At 40.8% G+C, this 27,985-nt stretch overlaps 1 long non-coding RNA gene across 5 annotated transcripts in view; it reads left to right on the forward strand.

Moving 5' to 3' along the window:
- Positions 1–27,985, forward strand: part of LOC116217585 (uncharacterized) — a 128,780-nt gene that overhangs the window by 23,562 nt on the left and 77,233 nt on the right. For all 5 annotated transcript variants that reach the window (XR_014880248.1, XR_014880249.1, XR_014880246.1 and 2 more), the window contains 2 exons: positions 7,772–8,664; positions 22,148–22,235. This is a non-coding gene — a long non-coding RNA (uncharacterized LOC116217585). The remainder of the gene's footprint in view (positions 1–7,771; positions 8,665–22,147; positions 22,236–27,985) is intronic.

The raw sequence follows: 27,985 nt of genomic DNA on the forward strand, positions 1-27,985 counted from the left end.
CCACATGTAGAGGTACGTAGCGACATGCAGAGGTACAGCTGGGTACTTGGGAGGGATGATGAAAAGTCATTAGTGGTACCTATAAAAGCATTTGCAGTAGTGCTCACCATAGAAAGTGATTTTAGTAAATCTAGGAGCAATGAGTGAACAAACCAAGAATGTAAACAGGAATCTGTGAGGTTGGGTTTGGCCCTTTGTTCCAAGAGGACGAGAAAGAAGATTTCGTGTTCAATCAGTATTAATTGAAAGCCCAATGTAAGCATATTGACAGGTTTTTATTGTGATATGTTGATTCGTTAGAAATTCTAGTAGCATTTTACATACTATTCAGCAGATTGTGTAGCAGTAGATATTTATGAGGGAATGTTACATGAAGGACATCAGACATTAGACTTTTAATTAGTATGTAATGGGACTACTTGATTTTAAGGTATGACTGACTTTTTTTCTGAGCATAGGAGCCCCTCCTCATTGATACACAAATCTAACTGTGTGAACTGTTCCATCGATCAGCTAAAGGAATATATAATAATGATGGCACACTTTGCTTTTCTGGACAAAGGCACATACTATCAATCATCTGCAAAATCCTTGCTGAATTATTGACATATGCATCTTTGAGGAGGGAAAAATATTGGAGACAAAGCTTGTGACATCCATTGAAGGCTTCTTAACTTCCAGACTCATATTTGTGTAGATGCTAGTGTAGTGGAAATGCTAAGTCATGGCTTGAACCAGTGATTAAGCACCTGGTAAGAAGGCAGGGCTAAACCAGGGGAGCTCAGGTGCAAGCAATGCACCTAAGTGACTAGAAGGGATGGAGCCAGGATCCATCCCTTTCCAGACCTCATTTAAGGGCTGACTGGAGTGGAGGCAAGAGTATTTGTTGTTGTTGTTTATTTTTGTTTGTTTTGGTTTTGTTTTGTTTTGTTTTGTTACTGCTGTTGTGTCTGAGTGGATCTTTGTTTGCTGCAGCCTGGGGTCTTGCTGCTCTGCTGTCTTGTTGTGCTTTCCATTGTTTGGAAATTAAGGCTTCTGCACTCAGTGGCCCTGCAAATCAGGGCACTGTTTAGCTCTGGATAAGGTTAATTTCTCCCTATGGATGGCTCTTGGAAGAGAATGAAAAGTACATCCAAAGACAGATTGTTTCCTTTACATTACTAACGAAAGTGTTTTTTGTAGTAAAAAGCTGGAGAGGAGCAATTACAGGCTTCAGGAAATTCACTAAATGAAAATGTGGTTTTGGTTATCTTGGAGTACAGATAATTTACTAAATTACCATGTTTTACTTCTAGTGGTAACCAGTGACACTGTGACCCTGATGTGGTAATGCTCTTCTGCAGTGTCCTGAAAAACCCAGTAACCATTGCAGCCACCCCAGGATTCTGTTCTCTACTACGTTTCTGAACCCCAGCAATTGCTGAGTGCCTGTTGGAGAAGTCCCCTCATGTCTGCTGTCACTGGAATGTGTATGCCACCATGGCTACCCGGAGACCAAATATGTCATCCACTGCAATGGGAAGGGCAGATGCAAGGAAAATGAAAGAAAATGACTCTGAAAGCCTTTCTTGTGGTTTATTTGAAGCAACTCTATATTTTCAATATGCCTAAAAAAAGCCTTAGTCTAAATCTGTTTGGCAGGCTACAGTTATCAGTTCCAGCCCCAAAACTTTATTTACGTGTCTGATCTGTAGTGATTGGAAAAGATGAGGTAAGTGAGAGAGCAGGATGGAAAGACGTGCTTAGTCAATGTAAACTTTACTTTCGAAAACAGAACTCTGCCCAGTCTGCAAGCAGAGATGTGGGGGTTTGGAGCCATCCTCTTTCAAGTCCAAGTTAAATGTTTCCCACAAACCTTTTTGAGAAAAAAATGCTATGAGTAGGCATCAAAGGGGGTTTTCAGCATCTTTGCTGCGTGCTTGATCTTTATCCTTTCCTGCTGAAGGGGGAGTGGGGTGGTTCCCTGTGGTGGCATTGTGAGTGTGCTGTAGCTTTGCCAGTTTGCATGCATTGTAGCATGTACTGATGGTAGAGCCAGGGGACATCACTGCTCTTGTAACAGCCAGCTGGTCTTAGACACATCCTTGCTGCATCTGTCCCTCTAGCTGAAGCCAAATGCTGCTCTCAACCACTGATACCTTTCCTTCAAGGACGTTCTATGAGTCTTTCATAAGAGATGAAAAAAACTTCTTGAGACTTGCAGCTCTTCCCCTACTGCAACCTAGTATGTCATGGACCCAACTATTTTAATTCATTCCCACTATATTCAAACAGAATTTTAGAAAAACTCTGTACCTCTTTCAACCTCTACCATCATTTAACATTTCTTCTCTTCCCTAAAAGACTTGTCTTCTGTTTTAGAATTATGTACAGCAGGTTACTAAGTTGAATCTTTAGAAAAACACAGTGATAATCAAGTAATAATACCCCATTCTCCCTTAGATTATTTTTTCTTTCCTTTTTTTCCTGATCTCTCTCTCCAAAAGCTTGGGAATTAGATGTTTTGAAGATCGGCAGACCATTGTATCACCAATTAGCTGATCTGGGATAAAGCAGCAGGCAGAATTCCAGCCTTGTAACCCGCTGCTAAGTCTCCCTTTCTGCCTGTAATCTGAGATCTACAGTACAGCCTTCTGCAGCACCACAGGAGAGAGATGCAATAATTTATACAGAAGGGTAGTTATTCCTTCTTGCAGATCACTGGTTTCATGCTTCTGATAAGGCATCCATCACTAAGCAGTTGTCAGTTTCCATCTTCAGATAGCTTTACTGCAGTATATGTATCTCCATCCTCTGCCATAAGTTCTGTGGTGACCTCCTCTTGAGATGGCTGTGCCCTGGGCAGCAGCAGCAAGATCCATACCTGACAGGAATGTCTGTTGGGTTTTGAGCACATAGAGATGGGAAAACACTGATTTGCCTAAAGCTGCTACTATAAGCATCTGTTGCTATAAAACGCAGTAAGCCATGAAGAGGCAGCAGATGCACAGTCCTGGCTGACTGGCAAGTGCAAGCCCTGCTGGTCCCCAGCATTTTCCTGTCCTGGTGGCAGCGACTCTGCCATGTGTGGGCTGAGCTCTGGGTTTCTCATGCTTTGTCAGACTGCTCCTGCTGAGTCAGGTGAACCAGAATATATGAAGGGGCACATGTGTCACCCCGTGAAGCACATTGAACTCAGCGACTGGCCAGCCCAACTCCTATTCTGGCAGCGCTGTTAATGAACTATTTCCTGATGGACCCCTCTCTGTAATTGCACAAGTGTGCTGTGTTTTGTGTTGCTTACAAGACTAGGTAGATGTGGATTGCAAATAAAATACAATGATGTGTGGCTGCACCATCTTGCATGCAACAGCCAGGGGAGAATGGACTCTGGACTGTGCTACTCCCAGCCCTCACCTGTGAGCTGTGATGAGAATGTGTGCTCAAGGCTTGCCAGGAACCATTCTGATAAATAAACAATGCAGATGACCAACTGTCAGCCACTGGGAATGTTCCTTGGCACTGTAATAGATGGACTATAACAGATATAACCCACGTCCAGGACAAAAAGCTCTGTATTTTCGGCCCAACTGTTTTCTAACATCCCAGACACCCTTGCTTTAGATTTCTAAGGCATGCTAGGAGCTACTGCATCAACACATCACACAGCTAATTAGATACCTTGTCCATGTTGGACTGTAGCTCATTCCTCATTTAATCTTTCTATAATTCATTGCCTAGCTTCAAGCACAGCCAAAAAAAAAAAAAGCAAAAAAAAAAAGCAAAAAAAAAAAAAAAGCTTGCATTGCATTCCACAAAGAGTTTAAATTATACTGCTGATACTGAAATTACAGTGTTCATCCTCTAAACTGCTCTTTCAACTTGGACTTGGACCATTACCTATTCCTGCTAGATCAGTATCAAACCTACAGGGCTTTTCCTTTCTGCATTCAGTCATGAAGTGAAAACGCCTCACTCCTGAAGCATTCCTGTGGTCTGCTGCAATCAGCGGAGTGCTGTGGTTGTATGTCAGAGCCCACGCCCCAAGCGATGTCTTTTTGAATGTTTTTACTGTCCTGAAACTGCCACTGCGTCTGTGCTCTTGGCATCACGTGACAGGAATTATGTTTGACAAAATCTGCCTGCTGTAAATTACCTTCTGCAACTAAATGATACATCAGTAAGGTCTAATAATGGCAAGGGGAAAGCTGCTCCGAAACACTTCTGTGCATCATTCGTAAGAGTATTGGAGCTCACGAATCCATTCTGCTCTTGTTCTTGAAGATACTCCTTACTAAACAGTTTCATGGGTGTGACGAACAGAGTGTGTAGAGACAGACACGCTCATAAGGAGCTCATTGTGCTTGGTGTCTGCTCCATCCCGTACTGATTAATGTACTCCACTGGTGCCCCTTGTCTCTCTACCACTCATTCCTCGTTCTGCCGGTGGTCACTCATAGGACACTCCCACCAAAACTCATGGTGTGGTGTAGACAGTGAGCTCTGACGGCATTTTCAGATTTTTGGAGTGGGAAAATCTTTGCAATTGTCGTTTTAGTTTCTTTTATGCCCATAGATTAGTTTACCTATACATGTGTACATGGGTTAAGGTTTACTAATCTCTAGTTACCCACAACTTTCCTGCATTTTTATATGGAAGCTCCGAATTTTTTGATGTGGATACAAGTTGATTAAATGTAACATTATGTAAATGAGCATCATTACCAAATGATAGTTTTAAATAAAGTTGTTTATTTGTTTATATCTATTTTTTTTTTCTATTTTTCCCTTTTAAATGTTTCAGTTTTCTTTTGTTGTCATTTGAAAACGGAATCTTCAAAGTTTTGGTGGATTATAGAATCACAGAATTGCAGGGGTTGGAAGAGACCTCATGAGATCATCAAGTCCAACCTCCTTGCTAAAGCAGGTACCCTACAATAAGTCATACAGGTAGGTGTCCAGCCAGGTCATGAATATCTTCATAGAAGGAGACTCCACAACCTCGTTGGGCAACCTGTTCCAGTGCTCCATCACCCTTACCATAAACAAGTTCTTCTGCATGTTAGTACGAAACTTCCTATGTACAAGTTTTAGGCCGTTACTCCTTGTGCTATTGCTACACACCATTGAGAAGAGCCTGGCCTCACCTATTTGCCTCCCACCTCCCTTTAGATATTTATAGACATTTACCAAATCCCCTCTCAGTCTTCTTTTCCCCAGGCTGGACAGATCCAGGTTACTCAGCCTTTCCTCATATGGGAAATGCTCCAGGCCCTTAATCAATTCATTGATTTGATTTGATGGGGTTGGAGTGAAACTGCCCCCTTGTTCTATGGCGGAAGACTAGCATAATCCAGTGTCTATTTATATACACTGATAACTTGAAAAGTGTTAGGAGACCCTGTGCAGCTTTGCCTTCCATCAAGTGAAGACAAGACCCTCTCTGGTGTAGTGTAGAAATCAAAGATAACTGGTGTGATTCTTTTCTTAACCATGAAGCCTAGGAATTGTTTTAAACTCCTGGGAGTTTCTGTATGAATGTCACTGTCAGAGCTGTATTCGGTGCTAACAGACAGTCTGATAGTTCCTTGGCAAACAGCACTTGTGGGGTGTTTTCTGCATCTGTTTCTCACTTACCAATATCTACTTGATAAACTTGGGGAGCAAAAATACTCCTTCAAATCAGCTGTGTGTTGTTCACGACTGAACTAGCCTTGCTATCACATCTTTATGATGGAAGGTGGTTATGCAAGACAGTAGAGATTACATCTTTTCTGTCTTTCTGTTGTAATTCTGAGGGTGCTTAAACCTCAGGTCCTCCGCTCTTCCTTCCAGAGAAGCTACTTGCTGTGTTTCCTTTAGCAATCACTTTGTTGCTGAGATTGGAAGTGCTGTTCTGCTGTGGGACACAGCAGTTTTCTTAGGTAGTTTCAATGAGCAAGTACTTTAGCACCAAAGACTATCAAAATTAAGTTTAAATTGGATTTAGATTAGATATCAGTGATAAATTTTTTACTGAGAGAATGATGAAGCCCTGGCACAGCTGCCCAGAGAAGCTGTAGTGCCCCATCTCTGGAGGTCTTCAAGGCCAGGTTGGATGGGACCCTGGGCAGCCTGAGCTGGTGGGGGGCAGCCCTGCCCATGGTAGGGGTTGGGATGGGTGGGCTGTGAGGTCCCTTCCAATCCAAACCATTCCGTGATTCTATGAAAATTAATTCAACTCTGTTGAAGGTCTTGGCAGAAAAGCTAAGAACGTAAAAGATTTGAAAGCAGATGTTGAAGTCAAACTTCCAGAGAAATTATTATGTAAGGATAATTGCACAGACAAGGCATTTGTGTAGACTGAAGGTGGAGGGTCCATTTTTTGACAGACAGTTTTGGGTCACTTGCTGCTTTCGTGCTCTCTTCCAGTTGCTATGGAGAACTCACTTTTTTACTATATGCTGTACTAAAGTCAGACAAGGAGCAACCTGGGTCACGAGGGAGACTGTCATGGTTTCAGACCTAACTGTCCTAACTGATGTGTTATCTCTTCTTGTGGTGTACAACACAATTGCTGTGCTAGACTTCAGGATGCCTCCCCATCCGCAGCACAGTTACATTTCCCCCATGTGTTCCATACTGGCAGAGAAAATCCAACTCTTTTCTTTATTCACCAAGGCAGAACATACCAGCTGCAGTGCTTAGCATTTTTGCAAGTCACACATGGTGAAAAAGCAAGACTGACTGTTTCCAAGAAAGTGAAGCTGAAAAACAAAAATAGATAATCTATCCTTCCTTGCAGTACAATGTGCCAGATATTTGAGCCTTGTAGAGAAAAATGGTATGAATTTCAGGGTTAGGGACTTAATAGTTCTTAGAAATGAATCATTGCTGTCTGAGTTTCTATGGGAACGGAGAAATAAATGAATAATTAGGCTATTTTCAAATTAATTCTATCAGAAGATTCAAATGTTGTGCAATGGTTAGAAGTATGCAAAGAAATAAATCATTATATTATTTTGGTTTTCCTAGTTACTAGGTCCTGTTGTTTTTTTTAAAGTATGTTTTATACAACTTAGTCACAAAACGTTTAAACTCAAGAGAAGCAGGACATTTGGCTGTAAGTTCAGAACAATGAACTCATGAGGTTTATTTTTATATGCAAGTTCAACTTGGATGCATGCCATGTAACACAAAAAAGTTACCACTTAATGCCTCTTTTTTTCTCTCCTAAAATGATGAGGGCATCTGGATCCCATTTTAAATTGCAAACTAGGCTTTTAGGCTTTTTAAAACAATTTGCATAGCTTGAACTAATTAATTCTTTGGTCAATGTGTAGGCAGTAAAAGACAACATGACCCCAAGCGTGAGGAGGTGAGGGGGAAATGCACAAGTTTTGGCATTTCCTCGCTTTTGCAAGCTTGAATTTGCTACTATAACATTTCAATGTAAGTAGGCCATATGAGTAGCTGATGTCATCAAATAATACCAGAAGGAGACCCCTAGGATAAGTTAGGAATGTTTTCCAGCATCACAAACAAATGTTTGAAGAGCCTAAATACTCAGCCCGATGTTCTGTTAGTTGCATAAGGCCAACAGCCTCAACCAGCTGCATCTGTCCCTTGTGAGTTAAGATCTATTTACTGCAGTCCCTGAAGAGCTTGTGAGTTCCTGATGCTGGGGGCCTGACTTCTGTGAGCTGCGCTTTCGCTGCTGGTACTGGGCCGATGACTCTCAGTTCCAGGTAGCTCAGCACCTATTGATAATTTCCTCTCAGATTTTGGACTCATGATTTTCTCTCTCCTACAGAACTCAAGTCTTGGCCATCAATTGCATTCAAGAATTATCTTCTCCAGCCCAAAGAGAGTTTGATGTCTTACAGCTGAACTATCATCAAAGCAGGTGTTACAGGAAAACAGAACCCTTCAGCTGTATGGAAACCACGAGAAACAGAATTTCTACTCTAGATGAATTCATTTTCCATGGAAATGAAGAAACCTGAACTACAGCCCTTCAAATCCTAGTATGAGGTGTGTAATCCTACAAGAGGCATCTTGAATTAGGTCTTTCTCAGGTTACAGTGCTTTGCAGTGGATGGCTGGAGGAGAGGTTACCTAATGAGTGCAGCATGAACAGACCATTGAGGTGTTTCCATGAAGCTCTGCAGGAACCCAATTCTCTACAAATCATTTTGGTTTCATGATACAGCTTGTTTTGCCAAAGGTGTTGTGGTGTTTTTATCTTACTAACCTTCAACCTTCTACATCATGCAGATCTTCACAGACATCTTGGCCACTATTAGAGCTTGTTCTCAGAAGGTGGCAAAATGCATATCCTGAATTCCAAGAACTGGCGGAAGACTCTTGCTGGAAGAAAATGTTGCTGCATTTCTTTTCAACTTGGACAATTTTGTTCCATGCTCACAAAAGTAATTAAAAATGTTCTGAAGTAGTTTTTTCATGGCAGATACTTGCCTGGCACTTGGTGTGGGGGAGAAGCTCGGTGGTATGCAGTGAGCTGGACATGAGGCTGTGATGTTCACTGGCCTATGATCATGGAAGTGGAACCAAATGGAAGTGAGCTCCTGCTCAAAGCACGCTTAACTAATGGTAGTGCTGCTGATGCTGCCTAAAGCAGCTGTGCTGTTCCTAAGATCAGAACTGTCATCGCAGAAATGATGGATGGCATTTAATGAGCAAATGGTGAGACACCTAATTCTTCTTCTGTTACTTTTTATAGGTATTTGACAAGATAGTGAGGTCAGCGTGAGTCTTCCAAGTAGAAAGCTAAACACACAGATTAAATTATGTAAAAGTTCTCAACTTAACTATGCTCAGGTCAAACCAGTGTTATATTTTACTTTATGCTATATGATACAGATTAGATTTGTAATTTGAGAAATACTGTAGCATCCTTTTCCATGGCTGAGCAATACAAGTAATATTAAGTTAAAAGTTGATTCAGATGACACTTAAGCTGAGTCTAGAGCCTTGCACACTATCCAGCTTTTCTTAGTATCTGTCACTGTTACTGTTTGTTATGACAACTACATTATTTGTGAGGTAATGGAATATTATAAAACAAAGCAGAACTGTTTAAAGTATCCAAATTCTCTTATTATAAATACTTTAGTCTCAGATTTCATTATTTTTCGGGTCACCCAGAAAATACATTTGTATATTGTAGACATGATAAATCTCTATATTAATCTCTGTGGCCTGTGTTTGCCCTGGATCATGTGGTCTCAATATTTCCATGGTAAAAAATAATAGGAGATTCAGTCAACTCTGTGTAGAAAATTCAGGACATTTATTCTGTTTATAATAGTCACTATGGGCCTGATCTTTTAATCTGTCTACTTGGTTAAACTGTCATTATTCATCTGAGGACTGAAGTAAAACTTTACATGTGAGGGAAGGTTTGTAAAATGAGGCCTCAGTAGGATGCTAACATCAGCAGCTATCATTCCTGTCTTCCATCAAGCCAAGGAAGTTGTGAGCAAGGAACAGAAAGTTCTCGTGGAAATGATGACATCAGCATTGCCTGCAGAGGAAAAATGGAGCATCCCTCAGTAAGATTGTTGTTGTGCTGCGGCTGGAAAGGACTGAGGCAAGAGGCAAAGAGAGTGCAGCCCTGTGAAATGAGCGCAAAGCAGATAGAGCACTTGGGGGGCAAATCTAAAGGGGGAGGAGGCAGCTGTGGGCATCAGTAGCAAGTGTTTTTAGGAACTATTCTTCACATTAGTCCATGATGTCCAAGGCATTTGCTGGTTTATTATCCTTACTCCATTCTTATTCCATTATTGATACTATTCCTTTTACTATTCCATTTAGAATCATAGAATCACAGAACAGCCAAAGGACCATCTATCACCCTGTCCAGTCACATCTTGAAAACCTCCAGCGATGGGGATTCCACCACATCCTTGGGGAAGTTGTTCCAGTCATTGACTGTTTTCACTCTGAAAAATTTTGTTCTGATATCAAGGTGAAGCCTCTCCTGGTGCATCTTGAATCCATTGCCCCTTGTGTTCTCAGTGCTGCTCACTGTGAAGACACATACTCTGTCCCTTTTGTAGCAACTCTTTAAGTGCTGAATACAGTGCTGATATCCTTGAGTCATCTTTTCTCAAGGGTGTAAAAACCTACTTTCTTCAGTCTTTCATCATAGGGTTTCTTCTCCAGCCCTTTGAAGAAATCTCAGGGCCTCATTTGGACGACCCTCTCCAATTTGTCCACATCTTTTTTTTTTTTTTTTTTCCCAAGTTGCAGGGACATAGTACTCCATGTGTGATCTGATAAGCGCTGAGTAGTGTGGGATGATCACATCTCTATTTCTGCTGATAAAGCTCTCATAGATGCAGCTCAGGGTCCAATTTGCATCCCATGGTTGCTGCTGACTGCTGTTCAGCTGTGGTCCCCCAGGATCCCAAGGTCTTCTCCAGCAAGGCAGCTCTCAGCCACACAGATCCCTGCCTGTATTGGGCTCTTTGGGTGCATTGTCCCAGGAGCAGGGCCTGGTTCCTGTCTTTGTTAAGCATCACACAACTCTTGGCCTATTCCTCCAGCCTGGTAAATTGGATACTAAACAAAATAAAAAGCAGTGAAAAAAAAGTATTCTTTCAAGACCTGGGTGCTCTGCATGCCCTACCAATGCTGGTAGATACTTAACCTCCCTCATCTTCCCATCAGCAATTGGAGGGACTCTTCATTGCCTCCATATTAGGTGTGATAGCTAACTAGGATCAGCCTGTGTGCATGAACATCACCCACCCAGATCCTAACCTAGCCATTCCTGCAAGGCCCAGGAAACGTTCCTCATTTTCACTCATTCTTACAGGAAAAAAAGCAAGCCTCAGCTCAGTCCTTACTGATTTTCCTAGCCAAAACCGTAAGAAAACCGAACAGGCCCAGTAAAGGATGGCTGGCTGCACCTTGGCTATTGCTTATCTGTGAGAAAATGGAGTAAATCAGATAAATCTAAGAGAAAAGGAGGGGAGGGCTGTGCTCTTTACAGTTGTTCATTTAGCTTAGGTGAGTGCTAGATATCGCTAGAGGCCTTCAAATTTCAATTTTTAAATATGTTGCCGAGGGCTGGGAAAGCATATGTGAGAAGGAGCATGATTGATGTGAACATTCTTGCCTATTTCACTTCACTTGTCCATCTTTTTCTCACTTCTGAGGTTTTGTTACCCCTAACAAATACACACATACTGCTGGTGATTCTATGTTTGTGAAAGAAATGATATGTTTGGCACATGAGAATGGTCATGTGAAGTCAAAGAAGACACAGAATTCTCCTGACTAATGTATAATTATTAATTTTGTGAACTGTCTCTAGAATCTGAAATGTAATAAAGCAGATGTCTTTTCTCTTCTAACCTCTTGTGCTGTGAGGACAAAACCTCATGAATTTTTCTTGACTCTCCTGAATTGAGTCTCCTGAATAGAATTAATTACCTTAAAAAATTGCTCTCTGGGAGACCTAATTCTCTTTTATTATGAACTGCTGACATATTTCTAATCTGTTGTTGAGACAAATGATTTTAGAATCTTTCCTTCTTTTTCCTCAAAAGCCTGCTGCCTTTCCAGAGAGATTTTCAAGAAGCAGTGACTCAGAATCCCTCATTTCTACCTTTCTAAGTTGTCTTCAAATGTAAGAGCAGACTGCTGGCAAGGAAGAGCGATGTTCGCACTCACAAGGGAGGTGGCACTGTAGGAGTGAGTCAGGGTATGGGATGTACATGTCTTTGTGCCAAAACTAGGATTAAAACTGGTCCTCCAAGCTGCCTGCTGTGGTGGGTAGGAAGAAGGGTGGCATATCAGCTCTGTATGGAGGTTTGAGAGCATTGCTTTATCACTGAATTTATTCTGTATTTATTTATTGGCACTGATTGCCAATCATCTTGGCATCTTCAGGGAGGTCAACCACCTGGACTGGCAGGTTGAGCAAGGGAGGAGGGCAAAGAACTGCACGTGGATCACAGAAATTCCTGATGACTTCAGACCTTTCTTAGGCTTGTGCACATTCAATAAATGCAGTCAAACCTTGTGGTGATGTGGCTTACTTATCATAGAATCACTAGGGTTGGAAAAGACCACTAAGGCCATCTAGTCCAACTACCAACCATGCCCACTGACTGCATCCCTCAGTTCCACATCTACACAGTTATTGAACACCTCCAGGGATGGGGACGCCACCACCTCCCTGGGCAGCCTGTGTCACTGCCTCACCGCTCTTCCTGAGAATAAATTTTTCCTAATATCTAGCCTGAGTAGTGAATACTGAAGCTCATAATAAAAAAGAATTAGGTCTTCTAGAGGGCAACTTTAAAAAGTAATTGATTTTATTTGGGAGGGTTATCTGTTACTTCTTGATTCAGCCCTCAACATCCCCACCAGGGGTTGCAGTAGTCTACATACTAATATAATCTGGAACATAGGTTCTGGTTCAGTTTTTCTTTCAGAGAATCTGGCTTACATAGACCCAGACTTACAGGGACAGTCTGCAGACTGGACCAATGCATGGCAGATTTGACAGATACTTTACTGCTGGGAACTACAGCAGCCTCCAGACATGCTAAGAAGCCCTTGTGATGTGGAGTTATTAGTCCATGTGCTTTAGGAGGTCAGAATCTGAAGCACTAGATTCCTTGTTAACATGTTGCTAATTACCATTCATTTGAAAATATTTCTTTTTTTTTTTTTTTCTCAAACTTAAAATAATAGATAAGAAAATACATGTATTTATTTAACCAGGTTTATTTTTTTATTATATTTATTTATATATCTAACTAGTTCTTAATTTGAAGCACTCAAAACAATTCGGCTTGCGTCAGACCTATACACCTTTTTAACAGTTTTATGAACTGTATGATCTTCAGATCTTTGCAATAAACTCATACCTCCGCCAGTATGCTTTGTCTCGCTATTGGGAGAGTATGCCAGACATCTTGCTCAACACAACCATGAAGAGACCTGAAAGGTTGTATTCACTGGCTTCTATCTCTGACAGATAATAAGTTGCCTTTAACATGGCAATGATTTCAAGTACAGAGGAATATGATACTAGCAGACATGTCGTGAGTGGCACAGGTTTGTGAGCTGCTGCTCTAACCTTGAAGACATACCATGCAATTAAGTGGGTCAAATGAGGCAACACGGCTGCTGCTAAAATTTTGTGCTGAGGTCTTCCTATTTGATTAAATTAAAAATCTGCCTCCTTTGTTATGTTCAGAAATACTAGGTTTCATGCATTCCCAGGTGGGATTTGCATCTGCTCCATTAGAAAGAAGACAGCTTTATCTTTTCCTTGTACCAACATGCGAAGAAGTTTTTTGAAAAAGGAAAAAGGAAATCTAATTTAAAACAGTTAACACAGTCTTTACAGCTGAGTCACATTCCTGGTCACTTCATGTTTCTCATGTTGCATGAAACAATAAATATCTGACTCAAGATTGAGGAACAGATTTCTGTTCCTGGAGCCAGGCTCCCAAGCACTAGATGAACTATTTAGTATCACATTCTTTAAGACCTTTTTTAAAAGCTGGCCCTGAGCCTTTCTTTGCAGAACATCTTGCTTTTCTTCTCCAGTTTTGAAAAAGGTTTGATCTGTCTTCTTGTTGATGAGATTCATGGAACAAAGGGGTCCCTGGCAAATTTGTGGGTGCAGTTTGTTAGAAGGTGCAGGTGTTCAGAAGTCTGGAGCGTGGACAGATTTTGCTAGTGGTGCTGTGCTGAGAATAGATGAAGTCCATGTTCCAGAATATTGTCTGCAGATTGAAAATAGACATAAATATCTTATTTAGAAGAATAGCAGAATGAACAGAACTCAATAACGATACTACATAAAGCACCATGATCAGAGATGTACCCTTATTTATATTACAGTTGATTCAGAAATTACCACCGTCTCAGATGAAGTTGATTTAAACTCATAGTACAGTCACCACAGTGTTGTGATTTGACTGCTATTCAGTTGTGTTGAAGACCAGCCTAAGGGTTAGATTAAATCCTGGAGAATCATTCAATTTACTTAGATGCTGGGCCAGGTACTATAGCTTATGCTGTTGATATTAAAACATTTTCATAACATATGACATAAGATGTCACATTTTTTATATGGGTACAGATTACAATTTCTCAATATTTCTGTGAAAATACCTGTAGTGCAATATCTAGCAAAACAGCCATTGCTATTTTTTTAAATAAATTTGACATAGAGAAGCATGAATTCATAAATCAGTATTCCACCATAAAACCCCTAATAGAATATAATCTGTCTTTGTTTCCGCGACTTTCTCTTTTTCTGAGCAATAAGGATTGGAATTAGTGCATTCCTATACAGAAGGGATTTTCCTACTAATCCTGTTTCCATGAGGGTATGATAGATTTAAAACAAAAGAGAGGCAGTGCAGGATGGATTAACAAATATAAATACTCCAAAAGAATGTGAGATTCTGGTTTGTCAGGGAGCATGGATAGGAGCATGGCAATGAAAAAGCACTCATCTCATACACTACAGACTTGGACTGCTGGAAAGTTAATACAATTGATGTAAAAGGCCAGTGTAGGAAGAAATGGGCTTTCTCCTGCAATTGTAGTATGCTGGATGTGCAGTGACATTATACTTGGGGAAATAAATTATTTAGGTCGATCTGAGCGGGTCAGCAGAGAAATTGCTGTGACTAGACACAAAATGTCTTCCAGTATTTCAAGTACATTTTTTTGTTTGCGGCTTTCCATTTATCAGTGAAAGAGGGACTAGATCAGAGTATTCAGAGTGTTCCGTTGTGCCTATATCTGGCTGATAGATGACATATTTGAAAAAGGGAGAGAGCTGGTTATGTGGCATCTACATAACTGTTTTATTATGCTTGGTGGCAGGAAATGGCTGTTTTCTGTGAGTGATAGAATAATTATAATTAGATTGCTTCTTAGGTGCTGTCATAGCATGAGCTGGTCCTTTAAAAGATTTGGGTTAAACTTTACTAATGCAGCCTCTTTAGCCTCAACAATGTTATCTAAGTAATGAGAGCTGACGAATCAATATCTACACACATAAAGTGCTATAAATGTTCTTGAGTTGCAGTATTGTACATGCAACAGGTATATTAGAAAATATGTTGTTTTATTTCCTAGTTATGCGTATAGGTTCTTCAATCTTTGCTGAGCAGATTTGGATGTTAGCGCTCACACCAGAAAAGAAACGTCAGTGGCCCTAGTGACGGTCCAAAAGACCCAGACATTTCCTAATGTTTATAAAGGACAAAGATTGCGCACAAGTGCTAACATCAAAATCTGGAAATGACTGAAAAATGCTTCTTTCAGTAGGCAGGAGACCTGTCACCAGTCTATAATGTTTTCTTCTCATACATGATCCTTAGGGCTAACCCTTCCAATTTGGGCTATTATATGACTCTGTGATTCTATGTATTACTTAAGAATTAACTCTGTAGTTACTAGGAGTGCCTTCTGTACAGCTCCTTCCTCAAATACTTGCGTATTCCTCAGATGTCCTTGAATCTCTCCAGGAGGTGTTAGATTTTCCCAGTCCATCCAGGGAGCAGACCAGCCTGCAGCCATGTAGACCTCTACATAGGTTTTCATTAGCTCAGTTCCAATACTTGTCAGTCACTATATTTCAAGTCATTTATTTTCCACTGACATTTCCATATGCAAAAGACATTCAGACTCTTGGATAGCATTTGATTTAGAGCACAACATAAGAGTAAGAGGGCAAAATAGCTGTAAGCCTCTGTGTGGCTTGAGCCAGCCAGGACTCTGGCTTTGCTAGATAGCAGAGAAGATTTCTGGCATTTTCAGCCTACTGTGATATACTTCTTGTGCATATGCTTTGGAAACAGCACAAAATTAATTTATGTGTTTCCATCCTTGGAATAGTGACCTGATGAAATGAGGGTATGGGCTCCACTAATTCTATGTACTTTGCAGTTAGTTAGAGGTAGAATAAATGTGTAAAATTGATAAAGCTGAGCTTTTTGTTTGAGCCAATTGCTCCAGGGAAGTGAACATTCTCTCCCATTGAAGGAAATTGCTGCAATTTAAAGACATTAGATGTTTAATCATTTGTCACTTGTCTCACTTGCAAATACTGCAGATGGTTATGTTGTTTATCAAGAAAGACTCTCGGAGAAATGCAAAGTGGTAGAAAGTTCTCTTAAAGTTTTTCTGAAGACAAAGAACAGCTTGAGAATTATAAGATTTTTTCCACCTGAGCTGAACTGTTAAGCCTGATGTTTGACAGGTAAATTAATAGAAGAGGTTGGCTAGTTTCTGTCTGTTGGTAATTCAAATATCTATACAGTGAATGATTTTTTTCCTTTCACTTATGAAAGCATACATCTGGAAAACATAAGTGAAATCAGCTGATGTCTTTGCTGTAAAAGTAGTGTGAGAACAGCCTGCATGATTTTCACAGGACTGTCTCATGGAAAGCAGTATAAAAGTGGAAACATAACAATAACTCTAAGGCCATTTGAGAAAAGGGAAGATGGGAACCACCGACCCTATGCACAAGCAGCAGTCCTGTCTTCTTTGTACAGAGTCCTGTCAGTTGCACTGTACATCAGTATGAAACAAAGATTACATAACACAAATCACTGTAGCATTATTAATCAGGGCTTTTCTCTTTTGGATTGAACATGTAAACCAGCTGTAACAGTTGGCCAGTTTTCTCCTGCTCCTTTTTTTGTTTGCTAATGTTAGGGATGAATGTTAAGCTAACCAACCCACTTTCATTATTGATATGTCACTCTTTATTTTCAAATTCTTGCTTAAAAAACAGTTTTGAAAAATCACAGCTTTCCTATGGGTGAGAGGCAGCTGGATTCTAATCAGAGCCGTGGGAAGCTGTCTTGTCTCACTGCTGAGAACACTGAGGTACAGTGAGCAGGGCAGGCTGCAAATACCAAGGACAAGATAAAAACATCTTTTCTGTGGATAAGGCTGTACAAAAATCCTGATGAAATTACAGCTCCTGCTGATTTTCCTCCTCTGATAACATGGGCATCGGTCTCTGGGGATGGTGGGATAGCACTGGCATTGAGGAAGGAAGAAGGAAAGCTACTGCAGCCTTTTCTTTGTGCTCATGGCCCAGGCTGAAGCACTGTAGCTCTCCCTGAAGGCAATGTCCCTTCTCTTTTCTGCTGTAGCTGCACCTCTGCACCAGACATTGCCACTTGGTACCAGCTGCAGGTGGGTCTTGGCACCGACAAATGCAGTCCTGTGCTTTCTCCCACTCATTGGGAACCAGCCAGGTACATGTGCAGGTATGGGAATTGTTCAGATCATTCCTGCCATATACCTGACTACCTTTAGCACACGTGGAACAGACAGTGTGCCCTGCCATGTAGATACCATCCTCAGTTTCTTACATTTCTACCATTTTGTTAAAACTTTAATTCCTCTGTAAAAAGGGAATTTAGTAGTTTCTCCCCTAATTCTCCTTTAATTCCTTCGTGCTTTCCCGCCTTCCTACCTTACTACTTTTCCTGTAAATTAAACTCTTAGTACAGACAGGGAGCCCTGTGAGTGGCTTCACTCCTCCACTTTCCCAAGGGAATAAACTGATAAAGGAATAAATGTTAATGTTTTATTGCATTGGCCACTCACATTAACAATGTGTTTCCTCTGCGTAAGTCTAAGGGTTCCCATGGCATTTTTCCCTGGTGGTGCGGCCAAAATTTCCTCCCCTTGCTGTTGCCCAAGTTGTGGTCACACTGAGCTGTTACTTTCTTCTCCAGGAAACAGCTATATCTGCGTATGTTGTCTGCTAATGTATAATTGATACTTAGAGAAAGAAAGAGACGACATAAACATAAGATTTATTATCTCTCATTATAGTTAAAGTTTCCAAGCTGTAGTGCAACAACATACAAGCATGCTGAAGCAGGACTAATTCTGTGATTTGGTTAGAGTAAAAAGAAAACATGCTACATGTCTGGTGTTTTGGTTTCAGGAGTAGTTCACAGACATAAATGTGACCAAAGAGTCCATCTCATTGTTGTTTTGTATAACTGCTTAGTGTGCTATCTCTTCTAACCATGACCTCAAATTTAAAGTCAGCGATTTTATTTCCATCTATGCTGTATTTTGTTATGCATTCCATGTTTCCTAGGCTATAGCCATCACTTCTCAGCTGTGTACTTCATACTGTAGTTATGACCACTGCAGCTCTTGCTGCAGGGTTTCCTTCTTGCAGATGGCAGCTGCTTTTTCAAATATTGCTGTGCTTTATCCGCTTGTTTTTTGACCACCACATCCACATACATATACCAATTGCTTTGCTAAGGCTTTATTCTGGCATTTCTACATTCCTCAAGAAAATTTGCTGTGTGGCAGAAGAGAGCATGAAGATTATTATTTCTAGCAGGGAACAAGGATGTTATTAAGGAGAAGAAATGATAATAGCCCCAGAGAGTCTGTTTTTCTGAGAATCATGCTTACCATGGCCTTATAGGTATGGATTTAGAAAATGACTGTAGTCATCCTTGTAAAGCACCTTATTACCACAGGGATTCAGCAAATTATATGTGTTATCACTGAATGACGTTTAGTCACACACATAGTCAAAGAAAGCATGGACAATTATTTCCATCTTTAAAAAGAGCATGCTATGAATTAAGCGTTTTGGAATTTATTTTTTTTTTCACTTCTGTACATATTTCTAAACTTAGTTCATTGTATTTAATCAAGCTGTTTTTCACTTTAAGTAATATAATTTAAAAAACGGAGGCAGTAATTGCTGAGAAAGCAATTTTAAAGAATGTTTCCAGCCATGGGAGACTTTCTTGATGGTTGGTATGTGCTATATAATTAAGCATTTGACACTTACCAGGTTTCAGTACTAGCAGAAGAACTTGCAGTTTTGAGATACACCCTTCTCTGTGAGCAAGACAGAGACAAAGCGATACAGCTGTCTGTTTTCTGGCTTCTGCTTTTGAAGCAGACTTATTTTAAATACAAATGCTCTTCTTTAAATACAAATATGTGTTGAATAGGATGAGGAATGGGAAATCCATGTGCATCTTCAGCAATCCTATAAATGCTGACACACCCTGAACCCTGGTATCTGTTCCTATGTCTGGTAGACAGAGATAGAGAAAGATCGTTTTATTGCTCAAGTATTTTCCCTTTTCTGTTTTTTATTTTTCTGACTGAAATCAATATTCAGGGCTAATGGATGAGGACGCCTGCTGTTGCTGCCTAAAATGCTGACCTTGACTATCAATACATTTAGCTTGGAGCATTTGTGATGTCAATTACTATGATAATACTTCAGCATATACTGCCTGCAGAATGTCTAGGTTATTGGGTTAGAATTCCCCTCCAACATTATCTTTCCGACTTTGCCTCTTTTTATACTCTGTAACTGCTGGAGAGTCTGAACCCTGGGGCAGAACTATGTTAAGCAATTACTGTATTAGAACTGGGTGAAGGATGTTTTATGTTTTGTTTTGTAACTCACTGGTCATTTCAAAAATTCAGAGGGACAACCAAGCTGTTCTGAATGATACATTTCTCTTCAACAGGAAGTGCTTTGTTTTGATGTTTTATAATTTTTTTTGAGCAGATTGGAAGATTTCTAATAAAGAAGAGGTAAAGTCTTCCATAAATTTATTAAATGCTTAAGAAACAGCACATTTTAAAAAAAAAAAAAAAAAAAAAAAAGAAATGTTTAGCTTAATGTTTTCACTGTGGTTTGTAATTTTGATGAACAAATTTACTGTGTCTAAATGAGTTTAGAGTTGCTGATTGTACTCGCCAAAAGGTTTCATTTAAGAAATATCAAGTAGCCAAGAGTTTTAACACTGCTAATCTCAACTGCTTTCAAAATGGTATCTTTCTCCCTTCTCAATGTTTTTTTCGATGTGAACTGCCCAGTCAGTGTTTTTTTCTTGTTCTTACCTGAGCTGAATAACATTGCACATCACCATCACAGATAGTACTGATGCTTCTTGTCCTTTGCTTGTCAGACTGTTGCAGGGCTTCCATACCAAATTACCTGGTTGACATAAAGACTTTAACCTTAACATCAGATTGATCCCTGTGACCGTAAAGGTTCTAAATAGATCTAAGAGATTACTGACTTCACTCCAGAGCTACAGAGGATTTTGTCAGTTTCTGCGCAAAGTAACGGTACGTAGACCGTTATAAATGATGGCTTTTTATTCATAGGGCGGTCTTGAACTGCGGCATCTAATCTTATTAAAGAAAATTAGGCCTGTCTTGGAGCTTTAAAACCTGTTTGTGGGGCCCACAAGCTGTCAGTCGACTGAAACTTGTCACAAAGGTTTACAAAGACTGACTACAAACTAGTAAAGAATGACAGCTATTGTGCATTACTTCATTGCCTCCAGATCTATCCAGATCTGCTTTACTTGCAGATTAAAAAGAGTCTGAAGGCTACAGAGTAAGTGCTTTGTGTGATACGATATTTAAGTTAGTATTGATATTATTTGTATTATTTGACATTTTTTTTCATAAGAAAAATGGCTAAAAATGAGACTATGAAAAGATATTATTCGTATGTTCTTGTATCAGTTGAAAAGTTTATTCTTCGGTCCTGTGATAACCAATACATTTGCACACATATGGCACTATTTAAAGGGTTTTCAGATGGCTCTTTTAGTGCTGTATAAGCAAGTTCTGACCTGAAGCTCTTCAAGGTAATTGAGAGCTTTTCCATTGAGTTCAATGGGCTTTGGGCTAGGGATATTACTGAATTTAGTCTCAAAACCACTTGGACTCTTGTTATTCTCATATACTAACAGAGTACTGAGACAAAAAAATGACATGACATGCTGTCAGTAACACAAGGAGTTGGCAAAGACAGTATAAGAACTCAGTGTTTTTGATGCCGGCTCTATTATTCAATCATTTCTGTTGTCTGCTCTCAAAACAAAAGCAAAAACAGCAACAACAACAACAACAAAAAAACAAAACCAACAAACCTAATAGTAATAGTAAGAAAAAAAGCTAGTAAAATAGCCGTGTGAATAACCTGAGATTAAAGATCCAAAATTATGTTATACAATTACACATGGGCCATCCTATATAATGAACCTCAGATATGCCCTGAGCTCTCTGGAGTTTGCGATGCTCCTGGGGACACTGTTCCCATGGGATGAAGTAATGTACTCTTCCTTGGCCTGTGTAGCAGTTTCCTAATACTGCCTGGGATCAGATAGGCAGGCGTGAGTCACACTCAGCACCTACATTTTTGTTCTCTGAAGGTGCCCACTCTGAAGCTGAGTAACAGCCGAACTCCAAAAAGGTGTTTGCTAGATGACGCTTTCAAGAAGAGTAAATACCAGCACAATTGCTGCTATGCTTGCTTCTTTCAACTATGTCCTGTGGCCTGGACTGGCAGAGGTACTCCCACTATGCACTCCTGTAATATTCCCTCCTTGGCTTTGCAGTCTGTTCTTATCAGAAGTTTTGTAGGGCAGAGGAGATTCAGGGTGTGGGCAGCCTCTCAAACAGGAGACTTTTTGAGAGCTAGCTCCCTTGCAGTGCTGCTTCAGAGAATCACAGAATGGCTTGGGTTGGAAGGGACCTTAAGGATCATCAGCCTCCAAACTCCCCACTGCAGGCAGGGCCACCAACCTCCCCATTTAATACTAGGCTGCCCAGGGCCCATCCAACCTGGCCTTGAACACCTCCAGGGACGGGGCATCCACAACCTCTCTGGGCAGCCTGTTCCAGCACCTCACCACTCTCTCTGTAAAGAACTTCCCCCTGACATCCAACCTAAATCTCCCCTCCTTCAAATTAAAACCATTTCCCCTTGTCCTGCTGATATCTAACCTTGTAAAGATCTGACTCCCCTCCTGCTTATAGGCTCCCTTTAGGTACTGGAAGGCTGCAGTGAGGTCACCCTGCACCCTTCTCTTCTCCAGGCTGAACAAGCCCAGCTCCCACAGCCTGTCTGTGTAGGGGAGGTGCTCCAGCTTCCTTCTGTTGGAGCCCCTCCTGCAGCACTAGGGTGGTGGACAGATGGTCCTCTAAGTTCCCTTCAACCAATTGACCACTTCAGAGCTCCATGCAGTTTTTTATGTTGTACTTGCGATAAATCTAGCATTCTTTGTTGTAATTTGCCTGATAATTCACAACCTGTGCTTCTTTATTTATTTATTTTTTCCTCTGTGGCTTTATTTTTCAGTTGCTGTCTGTCAGCCTGAGGGAAGGAGACTGTTGCTCATTCTGTGCCATCTCTGGTAGATCTGCTGGATTTGAGTCCTCTGAAATATGTGAGTATGCTATCCTCCTCTGATATGGATATGCTTATTGCCTTCTTTTTCATATGGCTGAAGAGCACAATCTGTCCAGCTCCAAAAGGTTTTAGACTGTCAGCACTAGGCTGAGTGGAGAAAACTTTCTCCTTGCGAGATCCTCTTCAAGCTCAGGTGTTCAGACATACAATGAATGCTATTCATTTGCTATTTGGAGAAGAAAAGTGTGGCTTCTGATATTACTACTGCAGGTTGTTCCAGGGGTTCTTAGCCATTCCCTGAAGTCAGAGGAAATTAATGCTATTTTCTTGCAAAGATGATCCTGCCAGTTGGCCAGTGCTGTCTGTATGAACTAGTCATACAGACAAGTTCATACAGACAGCAAAGAAGATGAGGAGAGGAAGCTCCTGCATAAAGACTGCAAAACCCCTGAGTATATTCACCTTCCTTTCTCGACCTCCACACTGATTTGATTTGAGGCTACCTCATCATTATATTGAATATGATTTACATCGTTCATTAATTAATAAGCCAGAATTATATTAAGAATCCATGTTAAATAATGGCTCTGTCAAGTTCTCACCGAAGTCTTTAGGGATAAGGCCCAAGGGGCATAACTTAGATTAATTCCATTCATATCATCTGCCATTACCTGAAAGGTATGACCTAGCTGATGAGTCATAATTGGCTATAAAGAATTGTGACCAGATCCTAAGTTTGGCAAAGAAGAAGAAACTCTGAATTCAACTGACCTGGAAGGCCTTGATAAAAACTGCCAGTTAAGAAGAGAGTACAGTCTTCAGCTTTGTCTGATATTTTGCATTTATATGAGCTGCAACCTTGAGAAAGCTTTGGAAGGCAAGAGTCTTTACTTACAATACTGTGGGAGGAAAAGCTTAATGTGTGCTTGTGTGGGGATACAACAGATGCTGAGGTGTGAACAAAACAAGTGCAGATCATGAGAAACAGATAAAAACTAGCCTAAGGTCTTTAGGGAAAAAAGAGAAAGGAATAGTAAAGAACAAGAAATGAAACAGTGCCTTAAGTAAATAGATAACTATTGCAACCACATCAGCTCGAGCTAATCAGAGAGAAGTGGAAGAACTGAGAGGGCTGGAGACATCCTTCCGTTAGCTTTGCCTAGGACTACCTATACTCCAGTCTTACGAGAGATGAGAAACTGCAGTGCAGTTTATTTGCATATCACCAACCCAACCCAGCTGAACTGGTGAATGTTTCATGCACTTTTGCAATGAGAGTTTGCATCCATTTAGATGCAATATGAGCATGCATGAGAATTTGTAAAACACAAAAGGTTTTTTTCTGTAGTCAGTGCTGCTTTTCCTTTAGCAGAGGCAAAACAGAGCTTGGACTGAGATCCAAACCACATGCTTTTTTGACATTTTGTACAGCAGGCCTTCTGAAGCAAGTGCCTGACTTCCGTAATGAGCTGATGGAGACACACAGTTTCCTCTTTGCAGGAACAATCAACCTGCCTTAGTTTGAGAGTTCTCTTGTAGGTATGAAGAAGTCCTTTGGCTTTGCTACCCTTCTGTAGCTCTTGATTGGAGGAAGTGATATTCTAATATCTAGTTTCTGAGATGGGGACAACAAAGGTTAGAGTTAGTCAGAGTTAGTTCTAAATATGTTGTCTCCCGGAGATATGGAGTCCTCTGCCTTACATATACCTTGCCTGTTAAAGAATGGGTATTGAATAATGGCAGTGTTTTCCAGCTGAATAACTAGAGAAAAGTTTAGTAAGTTGGCTTTGTGATCTCTGCAACTTACTGGAGAAGGCCCTGTTTGTTAGCTTGAAAGAGCTCTGTGGCTGACAACCACAGCTTTGGTAATTAAGGTTTGAAAATGCATTTTAAACTGACTCATACCTATATCTTAGAGAGAAGGCAGGCTATTCCATGAATATGTGAGTGTTTTATGTAGCTGTGTGGTGAATACATGTATCTTTCTAAATTGCTGGTGTTAATTACCAAAGCAAAGATGGAAGGATGATGTCTTTCTGGTAGGTCTGATTCTGGTTAGGTCTGATTCACATTGGTGCTCTTGGTTGAATAAGATTGAGTATTCCTGCTAAGGGATGCTCTCCATGACCCAGCCATCATGGAAGAGTGATGCATTACTGTGCATTTTCACTAGTGGTTTCTTTTCTGTAATAATTGCACAGCTACCAAGCGAGGTAATTGTTGGTTTACAGATGTTACCGCTGTGGTCGGAGTTACTTGCTCCCACTTGCTGTTTTAATTTAATTCTTGTCTGATCTTTCCTTTTCATTTATTTAAAATTATGAAAGCAGTTTCTACATTTAACCACACAAAAGAAAAACAAAACTGCTTTAAAATCCTGATTGATTCTGAGCATTGTAAAAGTGTAGCGAGGGTAGCTACTTGGGAACAAAGCGTGCTCAGTGATCACATAGAAAGCTCACACTGGAAGAGAAAGCAAACTGAGATTGCCATACATTTTTTCATAATCCACAAATAATAAGCACGGGGAACAAACAAAAGCACATTTCATCAGTACAGCAGCATTTACTCTGACCAGAACACACAGGTTTTCACTGTTGCCTCCACAGTATGTCTCTGGAAAAAGAAAACTGAGAGGCGTTCTGCACAGTCATGCAGAGGAAGTGCCCCCGGTTCATTGTGCTTTCTCACATGCCTGAAGGTGCTCTCCATGTGAGCATTTGCAAGAATAGACCATATGTTAATGACTTATTAACCTCAAAGCCACGTCCATACACTGTCACCTTTCTTTTGTACACTGTTCCAGCAAAAACTGAGCGAAAAACCATCATTTCAGAAAATGTCAGATAGAAGTATCAAGGTGTGGTCTGTGGAAAGTCAGCTCATACATTTACCAAAAAGCCATTGTGAGAAAACACATATGTACTGAAATTAGAATAAAAATAACACATAAACATACTCACTAGCCAAAAATATGATGTTCTGTGATCGTGAAAGGTGCTTGAAAAACATAAAGAATGGCAAAGCAGATTCTTTCCTACCATAAAAAGCTTTGCTCAACACAGGAGGGCTTCATGACTGATGGAAAATATGAGAAACGTAAACAGAGTAGAATGAAATCACCCAGATTTATTTTGAAATGAAGTTCTGGGTTTTCAGACTGCAGTTCTGTTGCATACTGTATTTGCATGAGAGCTGCAAAGCTCATGAATCCCTGTGATAGGGATTTTGATAGGACAAGGGGGAATGGTCTTAAACTGAGACAAGGGAGATTTAGGTTAGATATTAGGGGGAAGTTTTTCACACAGAGGGTGGTAATGCACTGGAACAGGTTGCCCAAGGAGGTTGTGGATGCCTCATCACTGGAGGCATTCAAGGCCAGGCTGGATGTGGCTCTGGAGGGGAGATAAATGCATGGTCTAGTGGTTGGCGACCCTGCCATGGCAGGGGGGTTGAAACCAGATGATCACCGTGGTCCTTTTCAACCCAGGCCATTCTACGATTCTGTGATTCCATGTTTCTGTGATAGGTCAATAAGCTGACACTTTGCATTTTTCAGTGATTTTCTTGTGGTTTTAAATTTTCTTTAGTCATTTCCTCATCTCTTTTTTGTTGCAATGGCTTTGATAATTCTCCATATATGCTGCTTCTTTACCCTGCTGTTAGTCCTGAAAGGAAATAGCAGGCCCCCTATCTGGCTTGTTAAGCTCTTGAAGCTTGCTGCATCCTGCATGCAGCATGTTTCTGATTATGCAGACAGCAGAGACATTTGAGCTCACAGCTGCTGTGGTGCTGCCAGATCAATACACCCACAAAGCACAGCGAGCCTTTTGTGTAGGTTCAGAAATCAGATTTCTCTTGTCTAGAGGACAGTCCGCAAAATAAAATTTCCTAACATGAGAAGTCCTTCTGGAGCTTTGCAGAGATATGCATTTATCAGCGTATTTAACAAGGCAACAAGAAGCTTTCAAGGCTGAGTGACAAGAAGGGGTTCCCTTGCTTCATACTGCCACCTCCCCCTCCAGCACGCCCCCGCACCAACCTACAATCCACACACGATAAGGCACAACATATGTTTCTCTTTAGACTTGCCTGCAAAAATACCAAACTCTTAAAAGACGCATCAGTTGTGGACATAAAGCTGTCAGAAAACAGTTATCAGCCGTATTTCTTTGTGATCTTATTAAGTCATTTGGGTCCCGATAACTTTGCAGATACTCTCTGTAGTGGAAATAATCAAGAAAGAGATAATCCAATTTATTGATAAAGCGTGGAGTCTGACTGGGTCAGCTTGAAGCCCACTCAGCTCTCAGTCTGGGGGATGGCTGCACTGTTGGTAATTTCTGTCCTTTTTTAGTTCTTTTGTATGGCTGATATGACTCAATCTATATTCTTTCTTTCCCTCTGATAGACAAGCTCATTTTTCTCTCTCCATGTATACCACACACGCAGCTTTAGTCTGCAGTAATTGTCAGCTCAGTAGCCAAGAGAGGGAAGTGGGGTACAGGGAAGGATCAATGTTATGAAGAGCAGACGAGAGCCATCCTTTCACTGACATTTGCTCTACCACTTTCCCAGGCATAGCTGTGTTAGGGGTGAGCCTTGCAGGAGGCTAATAAGCTGCACTGGCAGCATGACTCTGACTCTACAAGAGTATGAGTCTATAAATTCATAAGAACTGACATACATAGAAAGGCAATTGCATGTGCAGAGTAAATTGACATTTTGAATAATCTGGGCTCATCTCTGTGCATTTTCTCTCAACTGTCAATGATTCCCTTAGAGACTGCATTTGGAGAAGGGGCCAAATTTCACCTGATAATAGCCTAGGGATAGATTTTTTTTCCCAGAGGAAACATTGCTCCAGAGGAAGGAGTATTTTCCTGTTTTGTTGTTGTTGTTGTTTGTTTCTTATTTTGAAAAGCAATTTTAAAAGAGATATTTTGTGGAGACATTTCAAAAAGCCACTAAAAGAATAACATGTTAAATTGAGTGGCAGGTCCTAGCACTGGCTTGGAAGGACCTGTGGAGAGGAGAGGCACACAGATTTCCTACTGATCCTGCACAAAGACTGGAACAGCTTTGATTTGTGGGTTCACCATCAACCTATCTGAAGCAAATGAAGTTGATAATGGCTGAATGAGGTGTTCCCCATGGAAGACAAAGAAAGAATAAACTTCAGTAAAAGTTTTAAAAATGAGACTGTCCAAATGTTTTTAATCAAGTCAAGAATGATGACTGAAGAGCTAGTGTAGAGGAACCTGATGAGGTTCAACAAGGGCAAGTGCAGAGTCCTACACAGAGGAGGAATAACCACATGATCAGTACAGATTGGGGCTGATCTACTGGAAAGGAGCTCTGCAGAGAAGGACCTGGGTGTTCTGGTGGACGACAGGGTGACGATGAGACAGTAATGTGCCCTTGTGGCCAAGAAGCCCAGTACTGTCCTGAGATGTATTCAAATGAGTGTGGCCAGCAGGTTGACGGAGGTTATCCTCCCTTTCTACTCAGCCATGGTTGGTGAAGCCACATCTGGAGTACTGAGTTCAGTTTTTGGCTCCCCAGTTCAAGAAAAACATGGAACTTCTGGAGAGAGTCCAGCAGAGGGGCACAGAGATGATGGGAGGCCTGGAGTATCTCCCTTCTGAGGAAAGGCAGAGACTGTTCAGCTTGGAGAAGAAAAGGCTGATCAATGCTTATAAATATCTAAAGGGTGGCAGTCAAGTTGTTGGGGCCAGGCTTCTTTTGGTGGTGCCCAGCGACAGGACAAGGGACAATGGGCACAGT

Source organism: Meleagris gallopavo, chromosome 1 (genome assembly GCF_905368555.1).
Source record: "Meleagris gallopavo chromosome 1, MGAL_WU_HG_1.1, whole genome shotgun sequence".
NCBI classification, from domain to species: domain Eukaryota; kingdom Metazoa; phylum Chordata; class Aves; order Galliformes; family Phasianidae; genus Meleagris; species Meleagris gallopavo.